The 12,649-nt window shown below is 38.7% G+C and overlaps 1 pseudogene; it reads left to right on the top strand.

Annotated features, from left to right (window-relative positions):
* The first annotated feature begins 10,904 nt into the window (after positions 1–10,904).
* The window catches only part of LOC136840326 (oviduct-specific glycoprotein-like), a 95,598-nt pseudogene continuing 93,853 nt past the window's right edge, over positions 10,905–12,649 (top strand).

Raw genomic sequence — 12,649 nt, 5'->3', positions numbered from 1 at the left:
GCTTCTGTGAAGTGAGCAATGACCTTCTCTTATGAGACGCCATTAATTCAGTGGGTAGCATATTGTGTTAAGGTGTCCCAGTGTCCTGTTGGTGCAGATAGGGGTAGCTGGGTGGGGACCATAGTCCCCTTTGCGTATTTTGGGGGGCTTAGGGTGGGTAAAGGTTTCCCTGTAGACGTATTTTATTTGTTTCTGAAGGTCTTCTCTCTCTCTCTCTCTCTCTCTCTCTCTCTCTCTCTCTCTGTGTATCTCTCTCTCTCATGTGTATATACTGTAGGCATTATTTAAGGTTCTTTGCAGCGTGCCTTCCAAAGACCCCTGGCTGCTATAACCCCTTTCATTCTTTTCACTGTACCTCCGTTCATAGTCTATCTTCCATCCTACTTTCCTCAACCGTCTCCTGACACTGACACAGCAAAGGTTGTTTCAAACCTCTCACTCTCAGTGGTGCAACAGCAAAAAGGCCCCAGGTTTTCCTCCTAAATTCTAGATTACACCTTTCAAACCACACATATCACATATAAATACACAGTTTTCCCTTCAGCGCTAAGACAAGACCGCTGCCAACCGAGCCACACAAGTCATAAAAGAAGTTGGAACCTGAGTACAACTGTACCGAAGAATTTGCCTGGGCAGGCTAATTTCCTCATATACCAGCGTGTTTTCTCAAACTTCTATGACCTGGGTTCGATCCGTGAGTGCAGGCGACAAAAGCTTACCATGGTTTGGAATCCTCTTGGAAAAAGCCTATACAGGCTAATTCGACCCACTGTCGCCTTGTAAGTGTCAGTGAGTCTTTATTCATTTATTTTTCTATTTATTTATTTAATTATATTTTTATTTATAGTTTTATTTATTTTCGTTCAATAGGTGAAAGTGTACAGCCTCAGAGAAAATAATAATAATAATATTAATAATAATAATAATAATAATAATAATAATAATAATAATAAAGTAAATAATGCGTCGAAGTTTCTTCGGCGCAATCGAGTTTTCTGTACAGCGTGCAATGCTGCGTGAATCTCTCGATGTGCTACAGTATGAAACTCTCAGTTCCTACCGGGCAGCGCTCAGTTACTCAACCCCTAGCGGTGCCAGACGCACGATCCATGGCTAACCTTAGCCTTAAATAAAGTAAAAACCATTGAGGCTAGAGGGCTGCAATTTAGTATGTTTAATGGCCGGAGGGCGGATGATCAACATACCAATTTGCAGCCCTCTAGCCTTAGCAGTTTTTAAGCTGAGGGCGGACAGACAAATAGTCATCTCAATAGTTGTTTTATTATGCAGAAAACTAAAAAAAAAACACATTACTACATCGCAACAGAAAAACGAGAATCAGAACAGCCATATTTTGATCAGGGGCGTCACAGCACGACACACAAACAATCGTATCAATAAAGACGAATTTCCATCCCTATTCAAAGGAAGCCTCATTTAACCTGCAAAGCGGTTCCAGGGATCCATAATAGGCGAAGCGCATGCGCCTATAAGGAACTGAAGGATTATTAGCATAATAAAGGTGGGATCATGCGAGGAGTCCTGCCCGAAGAATTGAACTCATCGGCTCTGCAATGAGGTCCTGCAGGACTCCACAATGGAAGGATAATTGAATTGATGGGTGATTCTCTCTCTCTCTCTCTCCTACGATGGCATCGGAAATATGTCGACTCGTTTCGAGAACTTTCTTTAAAAGAGTTGGGACGACCACTGACGATTCTGGCCCCGTAGTGAAAATGTCAACAAACTTTATTCTTCTTAAAGTGAGGAGAAACTCGCCACTTCAGGAAACACGGGGGAAGGTAGAGAGTTCGCCCCCCCTTTATTCCTCACACCGTTGGCCTGTGGAACAGCCTCCCGGAGCATGGCGCGTAATTGGAACTTCTTCAGAAGCTCAAGCGAAGATGCAATGCATTACTGCCCTAATGCTGTTCCTCTTGCGTTTTAATACATTTTTATCTGTTCATTAATTTATTAATTTACTTTTTCTTTTTTAATAAGTGGTATCTCTTCCTTTTGTACTTCCCTTTACTTATTCTTACTTGTTCCTAATGAACACCATCATATTCTTTGGAAGTTTCTGGAATTTCAAGTCAGTGGCCCCTTTGGTGGGCTTGTTCCATATGAATAGGTTTCAACTTCTGTGTAATAATAATCATCATCCAGAAGTGATAGGCATCAAGGAACAGATCGAAGCTTTGTCCTCGAGGTGAAGAATATACAATTTAGGCCGAAGGTCAAGCGCTGGGACCGATGAGGTCATTCAGCGGTGAACGGAAAATTGAGGGTGAAAAGTTCGAAAGGTGTAACAGGAGGAAAACCATTTGGAATTGCACTATGAATCAGTTGTTAGAAGGTTGAGGGAAATGAGATGGAAGAAAGACAATAAATGGAGGTACAGTAAAAGGAATCTACGGGGCAGATCAGTTTAAGAAAAATCTTAAGGCCTAACGTGTCAAACCTAAATGATGTCCGCTTATTTTAGACAATCAAGATTTACATAATGAAGCCATGAGTCCCAGTGGGCCTCCTCATTCTGCGTACTTATCTAGAAGCCAGGGATAAAAGAAGCTGGCCATGACCCAAGCAACAGCAAGCAACAGCAAGCAACAGCAAGCACAAAAGCTCATTGCCCCACTGGTCATTCGTCCTTACATATAAAGAAAGTCATCATCAGCAATCGCAGCGAATATGTCGATTCTCTCCGCAGTCGTGATCGTCACAACCGTTTCTCTGGTGTGTCTCTCTCTGCTGACCAGAGATTGATCAACCAGTCAGTTTATGCAAATGGTTTGTTTTCGTTACTGCTTATCGTTTTATCTCGCACACTTGCATTGTGTTTTGTTAGTTTGGTCGTCAAGGTGTTTTCTTTTATACCTCCTGCTCCTGTGTTTATAAGTCTTTCTGTATTTCTCTTTACCTCTGACTTCTTCTTAATCTACAACATCGTAATCTGTGTGGAAGCTTGAATTTCAAGTCAGTGACCCCTTTGGTGGGCTTGTTCCATATGAGTAGGGTTCGTCTCCTGAATGATTTGTTAATAATAATAATAATAATAATAATAATAATAATAATAATAATAATAATAATAATAATAATAATAATGCACATTCGTTTTATTTGTTAATTAATTTCTTGAGTATTTTTCCTTTACTATTCCTGGGTTTTATCACATGTGGTATCTCGATTGTCACCTCCGCCGAGGAAGTCGGGTGGAGGTTTAGCAATCACTAGTTTGAATGATTTTTGCAGTCTCGCGTACCCTAAGAATTGATGGATGTATTTCGATGAAATTTCGTGGAAGGGTGGGCTAGTGGCCAGGGAATAACTGATTATATTTTGAAGCAGTTCTGGATTCTGTTGCCCATATTTTGTTTTCGTGATTGTCGTCCTACTATATCGTAAAATTTCTCAAAAACTTATCTGTGGATTTCGATGAAACTTTGTGGCCGTCTGTCTGGTATATATCTCCTTGCGTTTTTATCCATTTTCATCTATTTATTAATTTATTAATTTATTTTGTTTCTTATTTGATAAGTGGGATCTCTTCTTTCTGTATTTCCCTTTACCTCCTCCTACTTCTTCCTAATGAACACCATCATATTCTTTGGAAGCTTCTTGGATTTCAAGTCAGTGGCCCCTTTGGTGGGCTTGTTCCTTATGAGTGGGTTTCATCTCCTTAATAGTAATGATCATAATAATAAAGTATCTCAAAACTTAAAGATGGATTTCCATAAAACTTTGTGGACTGGTGGGCTAAGGACCAGGAAGAATTTTACTGGATTTTGATACGGATCCGTCCTGAACCTAAATCCGAGGCACTGCATATAATAAGTGTGACCACAGAATGATAAGATTCCGGCCCTGAAGACTGTATTGCAAAGGAGGAACTGACGGAGGGATGTGGTTTTCAGAGGCTGGAAAGAAAGACTGAGCTCTCAAAGTATCCCCCGTGGAGGGGTAGTAACGTCAGTGCACCGCACAGGCATTACTTAAGGTTCTTTGCGGCGTCCTTTCCTGAGGCCCCTAGCTGCTATAACCCCTTTCATTCCTTTGACTGTGCCTCCGTTTATATTCTCTTTCTTCCAACTTACTTTCCTCAACCTTCTCCTAACAATTGATTCATAGCGCAACTGCAAAACTTTTCCTCCTGTTACGCCTTTCTGAACTTGTTGCTCTCAGTTTGCGTTTCAGCGCTGAGTGACGTCATGATAGTTCCCAACGCATGCTTGGATTCTGGCCTAAATTCTATATTCTATTCTATTCTATTCTATTCTCTCAAAGTCTAGAAATAGTCTGGACATTGTGATGAGAGGAGATGAAGAACAGCCAATCAGAAACCGTAGGTATGGAAGTAGCAGGAAGCAGACTAGTAGGAAGTGCCCAGGAAAGGCCTATTAGGGCTTCTAGGTATTCAGGCAAAGCACAGGACAGTTAACGTCTACCCCAATTAAGGGGAGAAACTGATTGAGAGACGTTTGGAAAGTTTGTGAACATGACGGGCACTGAGAGGGCTGACATATCCCAAAGATGATTTGACCATTTTGAGAGAGAGAGAGAGAGAGAGAGAGAGAGAGAGAGAGAGAGAGAGAGAGAGAGAGAGAGAGAGAGTACTTTTCTATTTTTACATGTGATTTGGCAGAAACATGAAAACGTGAAGCCTTGTTCAAAGGGCGCTGAGAGGATTAACACATCCCACAAACTATTTGACCATAGTGAGAAGAGAGAGAGAGAGAGAGAGAGAGAGAGAGAGAGAGAGAGAGAGAGTAGATTTTTACATGTGATTTGGTAGAAAGAAACAAGAGAGAGAGAGAGAGAGAGAGAGAGAGAGAGAGAGAGAGAGAGAGAGAGAGAGAGAGAGTACTTTTTTATTTTTACATGTGATTTGGTAGAAACGAAACAAGAGAGAGAGAGAGAGAGAGAGAGAGAGAGAGAGAGAGAGAGAGAGAGAGAGAGAGAGAGAGAGAGAGAGAGTGTACTTTTCTATTTTTACACGTGGTTTGGCATAAACAGGAAATGGCGATGAAACCTTGTTCAGAGAGGGTTTTCCCGTCCACGAAAATATAGTTAATGCAATCCGTAGCTAGGAACATGATAGCGGCTGGTATTTCCTCCTTGTTTTAAGGCTGTGAAGATGATCAAATCTCGTGAGAGAATGTAAGCGGAATGCTTGAATGTTTTGCCTTTTGGCAATTTTTATGCAAGCAAGTATCTTTAGATCAGAGCTAGATAATTTCAAAGGGGAGAGAGAGAGAGAGAGAGAGAGAGAGAGAGAGAGAGAGAGAGAGAGAGAGAGATGTATCTGGATTGCTTGAATTTTTGCCATAGGGCAATTTTTATGTATACAAATATTTTGAGATTAGAGCTAGGTAATTTCAAAGGAGAAATTGCCCTTTGATATAGAGAGAGAGAGAGAGAGAGAGAGAGAGAGAGAGAGAGAGAGAGAGAGAGAGAGAGAGAGAGAGAGGGGGAGGCGGTTGGAGTTTGGGGGCGCCAGTTGAAGCGTGTATTAAATCCTATTTTTGCACGTTATTTATTATCACGATTCGTTGGTTTTCGAAGATCGCAAAACGATATTACAGGATTCTGTTTTGCGTAGTAGCACACACCACCAAGGCCAGCTCTCTCTCTCTCTCTATTATATATATACATTATATATATATATATATATATATATATATATATATATATATATATATATATATATATATATATATATATATATATATATATATATATGTATACATATGTATATATATACACATATTTATTCTGTATATATATGCTGTAGTTTCAGATAATATATGTACATACGTTTAGTATTTAAAAAAAAACTCGTCTGGGTATTGAATACAAATGTAACATTAGATGTTCAGTAGAAGTAAACATTTCCAATTAACTGGTCAGAAAAGCAGGGATTTTACTCATTGTACAGCATTGGTCCAGGGCCGAGAAGACCTGTTCACAAAGACACTATATCTTAGTCAAGTAACTTTGAGCAACGTTAGAAAATTCCTTGGCAATTGACTGTCTGGTCAAAATTGACCTGATATAGTGATTAATGTTATGCCACCAAAACCATTTTTAGTTTTCTGAAAAGAATAATACCGTGTTGGCTTTGTCTGTCCGTCCGCAATTTATTCTGTCCGCACTTTTTCTGTCCGCCCTCAGATCTTAAAAACTACTAAGGCTAGAGGGCTGCAAATTGATATGTTGATCATCCACCCTCCAAGCATCAAACGTACCAATTTGCAGCCCTCTAGCCTCCTCAGTAGTTTTTATCTTAAGGTTAAGTTTCGCCATAATCGTGCTTCTGGCAACTCAGGCCACCACGGTCGGCTGAGGGTTTCATGGGCCGCGGCTCATGAAGCATTATACCAAGACCGCCTGAAGGTAAATCTATTTTTGGTGGCCTTGATTATGCTCTGTACAGAAAACTCGATTGCGCCGAAGAAACTTCGGCGCATTTTTACTTGCTGTTTGTAGCAAGAGCCCGCGCTAACTCATCTGCTCTGCTCTCACTTTTCAAGAGTGTTCTTGTCTGTAAAGAGTTTGTCTATTAGGTTGCAGAAGAAGCGAAAAATTTTGATAGAATATGAATGAAATGACAAAAGAAAATCAGATAAACTTTGTTTTTTTTTATTGCAATTTACTTCTATAGAACGTTCATGATCATTTCTAATCTCCTGAGAAACTGTTTTCCTTGACACTAACTTTCAGTATCTTTTTAGTGAATGAAAGAAAAGACGACTGAATGTTTTCTTTGTATCCTCATTTTCTTCACATACGCAAAAAAAAAAAAAAAGGATATTTCATCGTCTTTGTCAGAGGAAGGTTTCGCCAAAACACATTTGCCGAGACAAACCACAAGTTGTTCTTGGAGATACGTAGATCCAGGAGATTACTCTGACGTCGAGGACAAATAGAGAGATAAAGGAAGTTGAGACATTGCTGGAATAAACAGCGGAGACACCGAGAGAGAGAGAGAGAGAGAGAGAGAGAGAGAGAGAGAGAGAGAGAGAGAGAGAGAGAGAGAGAATGTGGATGAACTCGAAAACTGAGTTTTTTGAAGTGACAGAATTCAAAGTATCGATGGCGGATAGGTATTCTTGCAATTTTCTACAGAGAGAGAGAGAGAGAGAGAGAGAGAGAGAGAGAGAGAGAGAGAGAGAGAGAGAGTTTAAATCCCTGCAGTCACATAGAACAAATAGTGGGGAATATTTTTGTTTAGAAGTAATTGCTGACATTGTATATATATATATATATATATATATATATATATATATATATATATATATATATATATATATATATATACAATTTACACAAACAAAAACGTCCGTCTATTTCCGTCTGCAAGCCCATCATAATTATCTGTCGCCATAACCACCTCCAGCGATTTTATTGCGTGTCGTCAAATTGCGAATGAATTTAGGAGACAACTTCATCCACGCCATTTTCAGTGCCACTCCCGTCTGGGACATTTCCAGCAACGTGATTGGCCAGTCTCGCCATCACCACGCCTCGCGATTGGTCAGAATCACAGGCATATCTGGCTCGCTATTGGTCAAGAGGTTATAATTATGACCTTGGCCCTGAACTTGGGGTTCCTCCATACATAGTTTGTCTTTTGGAATCCTTGTTTCCATAAATGGAATTTGCATTTCGCATCTTTGTCTTCGTTTTTCTTTTTCGTTTCTCAGTTTCTTTATCTGTTATTTCTTTTATTTCTTGAGCATTTTGCGCTTCTCAGAGCTCTGTTGTTTCTTTTTAATTCATAGGAATTTGTTTGGTGAAAATGATTAATAAGGTAATGTCCGTCTATGTTTGTTCCTTATGAATATTTGCATAAGATTGACAACAACATTATTATTATTATTATTATTATTATTATTATTATTATTATTATTATTATTATTATTATTATTATTATTATTATTATTAAGAAAAATATATATCTAAAGGTCACAGAAAGTATGCTTTATACAGTTATTCTTAGGAAACCATCGTTATAGAGAATATATAAATAATTTGCGTTGGAAAGTAACAGCGTCTAGTAAATCAAATTTTTAGGGAACGGCGAGTGAACATATTTGATTAATAGTCAGGCTTTGAACATCTCTCTGCACAAGATCTTATCTGGTAAGACGATGCCCAATTAATGTTTTTGATGATTATTTTTTCCTTTTCTTTGCATGCCGATAACTACGATGATATCGTGAGATTCTTCACACACGCGCGCACACACATATATATATATATATATATATATATATATATATATATATATATATATATATATATATATATATATATATGCATATGCATAAATATATGTTCACCGCTACGTTTGGAAGACATTCGACTGCTCTTCTCCTACTTAAAGACATTATTATTATAAAACTGTGCACTCGTTTATCTGGAACAAATTGAAAAAGTCGTTTACCTATTTACATGGCGTCCAACAGAGCGGATTCCCCTTACGCGAAATCGGCTCGCAGGTGTTTTGGTTTCAATGTCATCCGTGTGGTTTCTGTGTCAACCATGCGGTTTTCACATCAGCCCGTTCTCGAGATATATTGTTAAAAATTGCAGACTGACTGGAAGTGATAGACAGACAGGGTTAAAACATGACCTTCCTTTAACTTCGCTGGCGATGGCAGTATTTATTATTATTCAGGAGATGAAACCCATTCGTATGGAACAAGCTCATCAAAATGGCTATTGACTTGAAATTAAAGCTTCCAAAGGATATTATTATTATTATTATTATTATTATTATTATTATTATTATTATTATTATTATTATTATTATTATTATTATTATTATTATTATTATTATTCAGAAGATGAACTCTATTCGTATGGAAGAAGCCCACCAAAGGGGCCACTGACTTGAAATTTGGGCTTCCAAAGAATATGATGGTGTTCATTAGGAAGAAGTATGAGGAAGAAAGAAGAGATCTGACTTATAAAAAAAATAAAACAAATAAATAGATAAAAATGTATTGAAATGCCAGAAGAATAGTATTGGGGTAGTAATACTTTGCAGTTTCTCTTTTGACATTTTATATGATATATATTGACAGATCTTATATGATTTTATATGATATATATTGACAGATCTCTACCACATTCAACTCTGGTGACACGTAGATTGTATCTTTATTTTTCCAGGAAAAGAAAGCTTCCCCCTTATATTTTCACCCCGTTGGGGGGCAGGGCCGTCAGTGCACCTCGCGCGGCACACTGCAGGCATTACTTAAGGCTCTTTGCAGCGTGCCTTCGGTCCCTAGCTGCAAACCCTTTCATTCCCTTTACCGTACCTCCATTCATATCCTCTTTCTTCCATATTGCTATCCACCCTCTCCTGCGAGGTGCTCGGCCTGTAGCCTAAATTCTATGGTCCATTTCAAATATTTTAAAATCTGACGTTCTTACTGTATAAGGATTCGAGTTGCATCGCGATGCATTGCTTAATGTTTGGTGCAGGTCTCACTAAAGCTTTTAATTAACGTATATATAAAAGCAAATAAAAATACGCCGAAACTGCTTCGGCGCAATCGAGTTTTCTGTACAGCGTATAATGCTGTATGAGCCGCGGCCCATGTAACTTTCAGCCACGGCCCGTTGGTGGCCTGTTCTATAGCGTTGCCAGGCGCACGGTCACCGCTAAATTTAACCTTAAAAAAAAAAAACTATTGAGGCTTGGGGGCTGCAATTCGGTACATTTGATGACTGGAGGGTGGATGATCAACATACCAATTTGCAGCCTTCCAGCCTCGGCAGTTTTCAAGATCTGAGGGCGGACAGAAAAAGTGCGGACGGACGGACGTGGGAAGTGATGACCCAACGGGTGGTACGAAGCCTTCGGAGAAGAAGAGGAGTAATGCAGAACTAAAGTTAACTGAAATGCAATTAGTTTTAATCTCGCTTTTCTTTAAAACGAGAAAGTGTAAGGGCCTCTATCAAACGTGAATGTTATTATTATTATTATTATTATTATTATTATTATTATTATTATTATTATTATTATTATTATTATTATTATTATTATTATTATTCAGAAGATGAAACCTTTTCATACTGAACAAGCCCACCAAAGGGGCCACTGACTTGAAATTCATGCTTCCAAAAATATTTATTATTATTATTATTATTATTATTATTATTATTATTATTATTATTATTATTATTATTATTCAGAAGATGAAACTTTTCATACTGAACAAGCCCACCAAAGGGGCCACTGACTTGATTATTATTATTATTATTATTATTATTATTATTATTATTATTATTATTATTATTATTATTATTATTATTATTATTGCTCAGAGGATGAAGAACCCTATTCATATGGAACAAGCCCACCAAATCAAGAAGATTCCAAAGAATATTAAGGTGTTCATTAGGAAGAAATAAGAGGAGGTAAAGGGAAATGCTATACAAAAGTGAAAATGCAACATTACATCCTGTAGTAAAAGTAAGAGGTATCTATGCAGTATCTCAAGTCTTTTACAGCCATTCATAAGGGTAGACTCGCCGCCACGCCTCTCGTAACATTGCGTAACGCAAACTATCGTCAGTTTTCGCTCGCACGAAGCGAAAAAAAGGTTTCGAAACAAAGACACCCAAGTTAGGACGGCGCGACGGCTGGACGAGCGAATGGTGATTTGCTCCTCGTTCATTGGGCAAAATTTCCCTTCTTCCTCGACGACTGACCAGCGAGGTCATTCAGGGGCAGCACCTGGGGTGAGGGCAGCAGTAGTAGGAGAAGGAGGAGGAGGAGGAGGGTGGGGGTAGGAGTCACAGGTACACCTGCACGTAAGGACAAGGACGTCCCACCGAACATCAAAACCGAAGGAGGGAAGGTGAGGACTCACTCCTCACTCTCAGTGTCTTGTTGCCTTCGTGGAGGCTGGGTCATACGTTCACCGCCAGTGGGAGAGAGAGAGAGAGAGAGACATCATGGTGAGTGCGCCAACGGACGGAGGTGTCTGTCTTCTTCTGCTGTGTTGACATAGAAGGGGTGGCATCGGGACGGGCTGGGTGTTGAGATGGGAGGGGGTGGGGAGTGAGGTGACTCTCCTTCGCTGGCACACGTGCTTTGTATTGTGTCTGTCCTGTGTGCTTATTTTTCGTGGAATTAAGGTTTTGCTTATTTTTCACGGAACGTAGAGAGTTTGATTCGGAATCTGAATGACTCTGAGAGGCATTCCGCTGCGTTTTCGTAATGAGGAACTGGCATGAGAGAGGGATCTTACGCGAGTGTTGTGGAGAAACCGTAAATATTACTGCTTGAAGCTGACACTTGCGTTTTGTACGAGTATATTTTTTTTATTATTTTTCTCAATGATTGCGTGCCTATTTTGAGCGAATATCATTCCTTTTCAAGGAATAAATACGTGTTTTCACTGCTATCTAATGATACCGGAATAATTCTTGTACCTGATAACTCTAAGGGAATTTTGAATTTCGGTAAAATACTTCTTACATCTGACAACTATAAGAAGATTTTAGTTTACAAATGATGAAAAGGATTTCTCAACACGTTATTGCTTTCGACTCGATGCGCCTCGTGTACTCGAGTGAGAGAGAGGGTGGAATGACTGCGCAAGATATTTCCATCAGAATCCCCGTGTAAAGTATGCAATGTGTTCCATTACTCCTTTTGGAATCTGAGGCAAATGGATATACTAAGCGATCTCTTGCGTCTTTTTATGGTTTGAAAAATGCATTGACACTGAAGGATGTTTCTCTCTCTCTCTCTCTCTCTCTCTCTCTCTCTCTCTCTCTCTCTCTCTATTACAGATTAACATAAAAACGGGGGATTTAATACTAAAGTTTGCTGCAAGATAACTATCTACTGTGCATAGAAGTTCCCAGATTTTTATTTTGGGCTTTGCTCGCTCTCTCTCTCTCTCTCTCTCTCTCTCTCTCTCTCTCTCTCTCTCTCTCTGTATATATATATATATATAGTTATATATATTACAAATTAACATAAAAAAGGGAATTGAAATATTGAGGTTATTCCATGTAACGTAAAATTTGCTGCAAGATCACTATTTACTGTGCATACAAGTTCCAAGATTTTTATTCTGAGTTTTGCGCTCTCTCTCTCTCCTCTCTCTTATCTAGGTCAATATATACTACCTGGTGGATGTTAGGACGTAGGTCGGCATGTATTTAAAGCAAATCTGCTTGATTGTCAAAAGAAAAGGGAAAAACTGTGGAACCGAGACTGTCCTAGGCAAGGAACATAGAGGAATAATTAGACCAGCTTTAACAAAATATTTAAGTAATCAATATATATATTGACTATTTATATTCACAATAAATATAAAATAAAAAAAAAAAACACTTAAGAACATTAATGCAAACATTGGTTGGAAACAGTTTAGGAAACCTCTCTGTAACTCAATATAGATAAACTTAAACGAACTCAAAAAAAGAGAGAAAAACCAAGCCAATAAAAAATAGATAACAAAAAAAAAAAATCCTTGGTAAATCAGAAAAAAAGTCGGGAATTTTTCGAAAAACAAGCAACGCAGTACTTTTAATCTTTGAGGGCAGATAGATTCTTTGCTTTCGCTGTGAATGTCGGTATCTGTGGCTGGGTACTCGCCTCCCAGGTAGACGTAAAACG

Source organism: Macrobrachium rosenbergii, chromosome 7, assembly GCF_040412425.1.
Source record: "Macrobrachium rosenbergii isolate ZJJX-2024 chromosome 7, ASM4041242v1, whole genome shotgun sequence".
Taxonomy (NCBI): Eukaryota; Metazoa; Arthropoda; class Malacostraca; order Decapoda; family Palaemonidae; genus Macrobrachium; species Macrobrachium rosenbergii.
Note: the sequence above shows the minus strand (reverse complement) of the source record. Positions and strands in the feature narration are given on the sequence as shown.